Here is a 10,393-nt window from a genome sequence, read left to right as displayed (position 1 = left end):
AGGTTTCGGCAGGTCCAACCGGTCAGATAGCGGTACCGGATCCGTGGATATACTTTGAAAATGAATATACCACGACGATAAGAAAATTACAACGAGTCTATTGGTGTTGTCCACTCGGAAAGTCGTTGCAGAATCGACTTAGTGATGAATAGTAAAACAGTAACTCAAAGTTAGTGGTAAATAGTACTATTGACGTTACTGTTGCTAAGTCCGTTTCAAGTAAGCCCAGCACTATTTCACGCATAATACTATTCACGCGTACGGTTACTATTCACGTATAGTACTATTCACATATATGATTACTATTCACGTATAGTACTATTTAGTGAACCATCTCTGCGAAGTCAAGAATTTAATTGGAATGAGTGATATTATTAATTGAGATCGCTTATAATTGAATGAGCTATGAAGTTAGTATGATTTAACTTAATCCGAGTTAAAAGCCAACCTAAAATGTGCCTTTTTTTCTTCTTTTAAAAAAAAAAAAAAAAAAAAAAACATTTGGCAAAAAATCTCTTATACCTTTTAATTAATGGTAAAACAACACATCCAATTAACGTGAGGAATGTTCTTTTCCCATTAGATAAAAAATAATATATGCTTTTCTTTATAAATCAGTAAATATAAAATATAATTTCATTTAATTGAATATTGAATTAAAATAATTATATATATTACACATGCAAGTGGGTTGATGGTCAATCCCAATTTTCTTCCCAATATACATAAACTATAGCTGCCTTCACATCAATACGTATGCATGGTTAATTGAAAGAGCTACCAAAACAATATATATATATATATATATATATATATATATAATATAATTTATTCACGTCAAAGGTATAAATTGTCTCCCTTTAATAATTTATTTTATGGGTCCAACTTATAACGTTACATCTTACCTAGCAATTGCCCCCCATCTCTTATTCCCTCAAATTGTACCTAAGATGCTTTGCAAATACATGAAATTATTTAATTATTTATTTAATAATTATCTTGCTGTTATTAAATATTCAAATATATAGTATTTTTGTTTTCAGTATTATTCTACTCTGAGGTCACACATGCGTTAGGTAATTTCATTTTAGAAAAAGATGAATTCTAAATCTAGGCCTAGCCTTAATAAATCATCGACCATAAAGAGTTTATAAGGAATTTCATTCCATTGGTAGCCTTATTAAAATTGTACTGGACAACCAACGCACCATTATTATATTATTAAAAGAAGAAATTTTTTATAATTGCAATTGTAAAAGGAAAGCCTGTACGACAACAAATGGGCTTTCAAGGTATTACATTTTTTATGTATCCATAACTATTATTCACCTAAAAATACTTGTTTCAAGCCTACTTATCCTCATCAATCCTATCATTTGAGTAGATTTCGAGTATGTTCAGCAAAATTATTTATTTTGATAACTGTTAGTTATTTTAGTAGCATTTAACTGTTAGTTGTTTGAGTAACTTTTCATAAAATACTAAACACTAAATGTTATATGAGTTAACTTTTTATAAGTCCCTGTCTTGACCTCCAGTAACATTTAGCTGCTAGCTATTTGAGTAGATTTTCATAAAACTCTAAAAGCTATACGTTACATGAGTTAACTTTTTATAAGATGCTGCATTGATCTCTAAAAGCTAGTTTAAACGTTATGTTACCAAATGATATAAAAAATAGCGTTTAACATTTTGATCAGAACTACTTAAAAATTTATTGCCGAATACAGTCTTTAATTGCCTTTAAACACTTATGGGTCATTTGCTTTGTATTATTCTTATTGACAGTTTATTAATTAAACCATTGACTTATTCAACCTTGGACTTGTTCAATTAGACAATAATGTAATAAATTTATTTGTTTGAGGTGAATCAATAAGATGCTTTTAAATTTATAAGTCATACTTTGTTTGGATGAATAAGTTTCCTTTCAAAGCCGATGTTGTTGGACAAAAAAACAAAATTACTCTTTATAATTATACAATAACACTATTTACCATTTCTTAACCATTCGACAATAGGCTCTTATACCACTTCTTAATTATACAATTCAATAAATAAATGTTAGGATATATATTAATTTCACATTTAATAATAATAAAATAAATAACGTACTTATAATGAAATAGTTGGTAGACCTAACATAAATCAATATATTTTGCGAAAGATGGGTGCTAACACTCATTTGCATATAAGTCCATGCTGTCTAGTCTCATGCCCAAATGGTAGAATATAAGCTAATGAAGGCGGAAGATGTTTTCTTAGCTTCAATTTAGTTTTTGGTTGGGATTTCTTTTATTTATGTACTCTCTTTTCCTAACTCAACAAAATGAATAATTCTTATTTGTTTTATTTTGATTTATATTCATTTGTATTTTTAATATTAGATATGGATTATATCATTTAGATTTTTTCAAAAAAATTTATATAAGATAAATGTGAATATAATGGTTAATTAATAAAGTAACCGTGTGCATATATAACACACATACTTTAGTTCAATGTATATCGTGATTCACCTAAAATTAATTATAACTATATATGTATAATTCTATAATATCATTTAACAAATATGTTTCAATATATATTTATGTTGAAAAATTTAAACATGCAATTAATATTCAAGTCGTAAATTTTCTTCCTACTTTGAAAACAAAAGCGAAAAAACACAGGATATATAGTTTAGTGTTTATGTGTATATCTATTAAATTATGAAACTCAAACTTGATTACAAAATATATCTAATCAAATCATACAAATATTAAAAAAAATATTAATACATTTTTCTTTTTTTTATCTCTTCTAAACAAAATATTTTAAATTATAATTAAAATAGAATAAATATTTAATAAATAAATTTAAAAAATAAAATACAAAAAATTTTCAAATGTCTCATTGTCATATATATTTTTTAAAAATAAAATTTAAAAAAATATATTAAAATTTTAAAATAAGTATTAATTAAAATAATAATTTTAATAAATTATATCTAATAAACTAATAAAACATAATTTTTTAATCAATTATGATTAAAATTATTTTATAATATTTAAATTTCATTAAAAATATTATCGAAAATCTTATTATTCTCACTTCAATAATTTATTTCAACATTAAATGTCAACAGCCGGCAACGATCGATATAAATTTTTTTTTTTTTAAATGAAGTATTAATCTCAAACAATGGAAGAACTCACATGGATCCCCAAGCTGAAGGACACAGGTACCACTGCTCTAACGTGGAGGCCTTTTGGAAGATTATTCTCCTTCTCTGTTGCTCTATTATTATCACCTGCGTCACCGGGCATGTGTGTATATAAGAAAGAATTTTTACAAGGGTAAATTATTATGAAGTGTCTGAGGTTTACTGAAATTACTGCTTTATCCATATTATTCGAAAAATTTACTCTAAAATCGCCGAAGTTTAGTTCCTATTTAGTTTTTTCGTCCAAAATTATTACTTTTGTCATTAAATACCCAATTAAATTTGACTATTTAGTCCCTCATATTTAATATATTACTATTCTTTTGTCTCCCCAATTCACTCCCTCAATGCTATGACGAGAATGATAGAAGGAAAATGTAGTTCAATAGTACCAAATTTCACTACTTTAATGACTTCAGAATAATTTTTTTCAAATATTAGAAATGAAATAGTAATTTTGGTCAAACTTCAAGGACTTTATAGTAATTTACTCGTTTCAATGGTCCTGTATCTTATTGAAGTGTATTGAACTTAGGGATGGAACTATATTAAAATACTGTTAACTAAAAAGATATAAAATTTTAAGGAATCAATGGCGCAGGGCATAGAGATAGGGATGAACATTCTGCCAATTCGGTTGGTTTGAATAAAAATTTTCATCGAAACTTTTTTGATTTAATCGAATTTAATCGAATTAATTTTTTAACCGACATGAAAAAGATGTATGGTAAAATAGTAACCATATAATACGATCCTAATATAAATTAAAATAAAATAAAATTTGCATGAAAAAAAATGAAATTTTAAGAATTTTAATGGACAGAAATGACCCCTAAGCCTCAAAGTAATTATGCCTTAGAACAAACTAATGTAAATATAAGCATATATGAAAAAGGAGCCCTTACCGTATAGCCTGTTGAGGTAACGAGATAAACTTGCTTGTAGTACGGCCATGATGACGTCATTAACAGTCTATAAATAAATTAGCCAAAGAAGAAGGAAAAATAATTAAAAATTATTTTAGTTAATTAATTTAACCTTATTGATGAGTAAGGAGGAAAAATAATTAAAAATAATTAAAATAATTTTAGTTAATTAATATAAAAATACTTTCTATTGAAAAATTAACACAAAAAAGTTTCTATAAATACTTACAGAGTTGGTGGCATTTTTCACCAATTTGATATCGTCCAAACTAGCAATTTTGTAAACAATGCGCTTGCCGGACGATCCGCCGCCGCAAGTAGAATTACTAATAGGTGTTTTTGTATCCTTGAAGAACAATAATGTTGCAATCAACATAATAACATCAACCATACTATTCCAATGAAATCGAAACATCAACCAAAACTTGCGAAGATAACTCAAATTATTCTGCTCTTCATATTTCTCCTTCTTCTTCTTCACTGGAAAGGATGGAGTTGCCTCTGGATCAGAAACTTTACGAGCTGAAGAAAGTAAAAGAGAAATGAGAGAGAATCCATCGCCGAGAGAGTGAACATCCCATAAAGGCTTTGAAATGTCCAAATTTGTTTAAAATTACTTAGTTATTAATATATATATATATATATATATATAGCAATACAATAGAAATTTAAAATTACTTAGTTATTAATACCATCAATTTATATGGAATTGAGTAAATAATAATAATAATAATAATAATAAAATAATTAAAACAGAAAATATTTTATATTTTATAAGGAGATATGGATATTAATTTTATTTTAATAAAATTTTTTCATAAATAATATTTTTGTTTCATGACATCCAGTTTCACATCACTTTTTAAGCTACAAACACAGGGTGGGCTGACAAACCGCGTTCGTTAAAATTTTAAAATTTTATTTTAATATATTCCATATGGGTTTTTCTTATTTAAATACTTATATTTGATCCTTCCAAAAATTTAAATTTAATATTTGATCCTTCCAAGTTTATATCTTGTGTCCCCTTGCTGTTTTTAGCAACCGTAAATAAAATTATTATTAAAATTTAGATTCTTACATGCAAATAATAGTATTTAATATGTATTTTTATGAAGTTTAAGGATCTCTCATCAAATAAGTTATTTTAATTTAGTTTATCATATTAGCACATGTTTTTATTAGAATTGACTTATCCAGAGTCAATCTTTATAGACTCACCCATAGATTAAATCAATGAGTATTGATACGGAACCTCAAGATTAACATAGAACTTAGAACTCTCCACCAATTTGAACCAGCAGAATTAACCCAAAATAATCATGATTTTGATTTGTTCTTATACCTAAGAACTCAACCCAAAAAAACTTAAAAGAGAAAATCCCAGAATATCCCACTTTAAACCCAATTTAAATTAGATGTTCAAAAATATAAGAAATAGCTAGGAATTGAATCTGAATAGCAATTGAAAGCCCATATTTTAATTAAACGCCCAAATAGTCTATAAATTTCGATAACCAGACATTTTCCCGTTTTGACTCGTTTTGCCTCCATTACCTGTATTGTACCAAGTATTTCTCATAATTTACTGAAAAAAAAGGATAAAGTGAGACCATTTTTTTAAAAATATATATATTTTTTAATTTGTTTGGTCCATGGATAAATCGTAGATCAAGTCTAAGCAATTTTGATCTTTTTTTCGCGTTAATTAATACATAAAATAAAGGAAACTTTAGAGAATAATAAAAAAATGATTATACTTAGTTAGACCGGGTTATGACCCCACCCATAGTTCAAACTAATAAAAATAGAAATTTTTGAAAAATAATTTTTACTTAGTTTTTTTTTTCTTAGAATATGGTCAGAAATACCCATATTTTAATAAATATTCATACTTTTAATATATGAGTAGAGTAATGAACACGGTCTAAACAAGTCAATCACAATAAATAAAAAAAAAAAAAAACTGAAGAGCTAAGTGAAGTTTCTTTTATATTTTAACCACTTTGCCATTTGATTCTTGTGACCAAAGGTTTCTCCTATTTAAACTTTCGTTTGACCATACACGCAATAGCGGATCTATGTTATAAGAATAGGAAGGGGTCGATTGATTTTTTTTTCTTTTACTTCTTTTTGATACACATGTATCTTTTCAATTGACCTCTCTTAAAGTTCTTAATAAACTCTATTTATTATAGTTTGTTATATATTAACCCTCTAAAATTTTTTTCCTCTACGCACACACCTTTATAATATATTTCAACAATACGAAATAGTTCTTAATAAACGTTACCTGCAACCTACAGAAGCGAGGATTCCTCATCAAATCATGCATCAGGTTATCCTTGATACAGCTAGGGTTTATTCTGTTCTTGACTCCTAAAATGGCCATGATATAGATACCGGATTCCGATCCGTGAAACGCACAAGACCATGGACTCAGAGGTTCTTCTTCTCTCTCTATTATCTTTTCATCTTCCCGTTCTATGCTTGTTCGGACAGGCTTAAGAGACTGCATTCTGTTTCTAAGAAAATTTTCCATGAGGCTATTCTATATACCTGGTTATTACTACTCTGAGTTTGTGTATATAATATACGAAAAAATATTCTGGTTGGAAGTTTGTGTATGTGGGACTGGATGTGTAAATGAGAGTTGACATTTTGTCTTTCTAATTAATATTAAAAAATAATATTAAATATTCTAATTTTTTTTTTTTTTTTTTAATTACAAAGAGTATCGCGGTACCCTTTAGAAATAAGACTATTGTCTATTTGGAGTTGGTGAGACTTACTCGCAGATGGATTATTTATTATTTTTGGTATAACATGGACTAGAATATGAGTCAAAGATCCATCATGCTCGGATGTATAAAGCTTCAAAACTTATGAATGTCATTCTATTGAAAATCGATTAGTTTTAATTCTCAAAATAACATAAAATGAAAGTGCAAAAATTTTGAAAGATTAAAGTCACTTTATAACATATTTTCAAAAAAAGTCATTTTATAACATGCCTTAAGAAAAGTATTTTTATAACATAATAATGCAACATCCATTAAAATATAATATATTTTTAAAATTTTAGAAATTAAAATTTATGTAAGCAAAAATATCAAATTAAGGTCCATTTGATTCAGTGGTTCATATCATTTGATAGTTAATAACGGTTGCTTATAGCTGGTAGTTGATGATTCATAACAGTTAGTTGATTATCGTTTGTGTTTGGTAAAATTTTAGTAATTATTCTATTAAAATATAAAATGACTATTCAGGAGGGACGAAGAGTCTTATCTGTAACTAAACTCTGAGCCGAATTAGACGATTTTTAGTAATAGGGTCTGAATACGGATAATTTATAAAAAAAAATAATGGATATAAACAAGTCTGGTATTGTGGGTACCACTGTAACCTAACATGATCAAGTAGATGACTTGACATAGATGGACTTGCTATGATATGATCAATCCAGTATATACAAAACCAGGAGTCAAGAGAGCAGAGGCAGACCTAGGATTCAAAATTGGGAAATATAAAATATGGGCTTTTTAATGAAACATTGTATAGAAAACTTGAATTAAAAATTTTAAAGAAAAAAAAAATACCACGGGTCAGAGTCCCTTCCACCTAAAGCTTGCATCCGTCCTTGTAAGAGAGTTCAATACATATGGAGTGTATTTTTAAGATCATTTCTCGATGCTTTTATGCATTATTTGCAAACATGAAAAATGTAATTCCTACCCCTTCAAATCTTTCTACATTTCTAAGAAACCAAACAAATCTACTAAGTTTTCCAAATTTCACATGATCGAAACAAATTATAGGGAAAACCAAACTCTTCTTAAACTATTAAGTGGATTTGTTTGGCTTCTTAGACATATTTTATATGTAGGAAAATTTGAGAAGGATGAGGGTTTAAGATTTAGACATATTTTATACTTTTTTTTAGACATTTCTACTTTGATAAGTAATTAAAATTTTAATTTAATTAACAACTTTAATCGAAACAAGTTTGCTATTTGGATTAAATAAAAAAAATTTAATATTTAGACACATACAATGTCAACCTTCAATACTAAAAATACTATATACGATCCCTAAGGAGCAGATGGAATGACACAGATTCTTCTCCCTTAACCGACCATGCAAAAAAGCCAAATCTTGACTATTGACATTTTGACAGTTCTTAGAAAATTATCCTCTAATGATACACTAATAACGAGTCTTTTTAATCTCTATATGAAGGACTTATACATCCTCCATCCAAGTACAAATAATCAATCCTCAATTATTCAGACAACTCTCTCGCATCCTTTCTGATATTTATGATAGAGATATACTATTAACCATGCATAATTAATAGTATAGCTATGAATGATTTTCTATTGACAATTATTTCTTTGTATTTAATTGGAAATTTGCATTAAATAAATGTTATTAGCATATGAATAATAATTGTGATTAGTACATTTTGTATGTATTTAATTGGACCAAGTAGAGAATGGATGTTTAGTACTGACTGTTAAACATATTCTCTAGGACATTAGAAATAATGTTTATTGTTCTTAATCTTGATTTATTTTAATATGAGCAAACATTGATTGTCTTGTGCTTTGATTCATTAAAGGGTGAGTTTCATTATTGGAATAATATTCTCGGTGAATTGGGCAAAGATTTTTTGTGTTTGTGAAATATTAATTAATGATAGAATCCATGTCTCGGTTTAGAGATTGATGATGCACTTTAAGTAAGCTTATAAGGTTTCATAGTGTAAACCCTGCAGGTGGATATTGAATCCGACACATGAAATAAGTTGAGCGACAATCTTAAAGTTATATTGTGATTTAAATAAATTGTCAGTAAGTTATTTAAATGACAGCATCTGTAATCTTAACATGGGGAACATTATTTTATTATGTTGTGGAATAGTAAAATAAATAAGGAGTTCAGTCATGAGTTTTTAGTGGAATAATTCATGATTAATTATAATAAGAATATGTTGGTCTACATAGGTTCTTATTATAATTAGTAGCCTGATTTATTTTATTCCTGCGGTCCCTGTAGTGCCCTAATTATTTGGAAAGTTAAGGGTGTATTAAATAATAGATAAATTATTTAGTTTTAAAATAATTGATTTTATTTTAATTAAATAATTTTTTATTTAATTTATTTTATATTAAAAAATATCTTCCTATCGAAGAGAGGTTTTTTAATATAAGATTGGAAAACCCTAAGAATATATAGACGCACGTTATTCTATTCTCTGCCACTCAGAGAGTTCCAAAAGAGAGATAGTTAGGGATTACTGCAGAAGATCGTGGGTGACTCCAAGATCTCTGGAAAGAAGACCGGTGAGCGATTCTGCGCTTCAAGAGGTCAGTTTATTGATTTGTTCGATAATGTTTTTAGTTTGCCTCATATGGTTTCGATAAGGGTTGTTTCCGCTTTATACCCGCTCCCATCAATTGGTATCAGAGCCATACGAAACTGTATGATGGTGGCTATTTTGTCATGTTTCAATCGTGTATCTATTATCTGTTTTGATTGTTTGATTGGTACATGGTTAAGAGAGCTTCAAGAGTTTTTGAAGGACAGCAGCACAAAAGTGCAGTACCTGATACAAATTTTTTTTGAAACTGTAGTTTTTAATGGGCAATTAATATAAAAAAAAAAAACAAGCACATATATATATATATATATATATATATATATATATATATATATATATATATATTTTGGGTGTTGTTTCGATGAACAGGAGAGGGGCAAGAAAAGACAAAATTTTGTTTTTGTTTTGAAGATCAGTAGAGGGGCAAGAAAAAAAAAAAAAAAAAAAAAAAAAAAGGCCCAGCAGCGTTAATGCAGGTTGAAGGGAAAAAGGGGCGGCGGCTAGGGCTTCTTCGTGAAGAAGAAGCTGCTGCTTGCCAAATTTCCCTTCTGGTCCCTCAATTGGTTAAATTTTATATTTTGACCCCTGATCTTTAAGTTTTTATTTTTTGACCCTGGATCTTCTGTTTATTATATTTTAACCCCTAAACTTTAATTTTTTATATTTTGACCCAGAAAGTATCAGTTATTCCGTTTTAGCCCCCTGGAGTTATTTAAATTATAAAGTGACCCTGATTGTTTCTGGTATTATTAAAATTGCCTAGATGTTTTCCGATTTTTGCAATTTTGGCCCAATAGTTTCTGTTTTATGCAAAATAGTCCAAACAAGTTCTGAAATTTGCGAAATGGCCCAGAATGTTTCTGTTTTTGCAAGATA

The sequence above is a fragment of the Jatropha curcas genome, chromosome 9, assembly GCF_041381405.1.
Source record: "Jatropha curcas cultivar XTBG-Jc1 chromosome 9, XTBG_Jcur_1.0, whole genome shotgun sequence".
In the NCBI taxonomy this organism is placed as follows: domain Eukaryota; kingdom Viridiplantae; phylum Streptophyta; class Magnoliopsida; order Malpighiales; family Euphorbiaceae; genus Jatropha; species Jatropha curcas.
The sequence above is the reverse complement of the archived record's forward strand: the minus strand, read 5'-3'. Positions refer to the sequence as shown.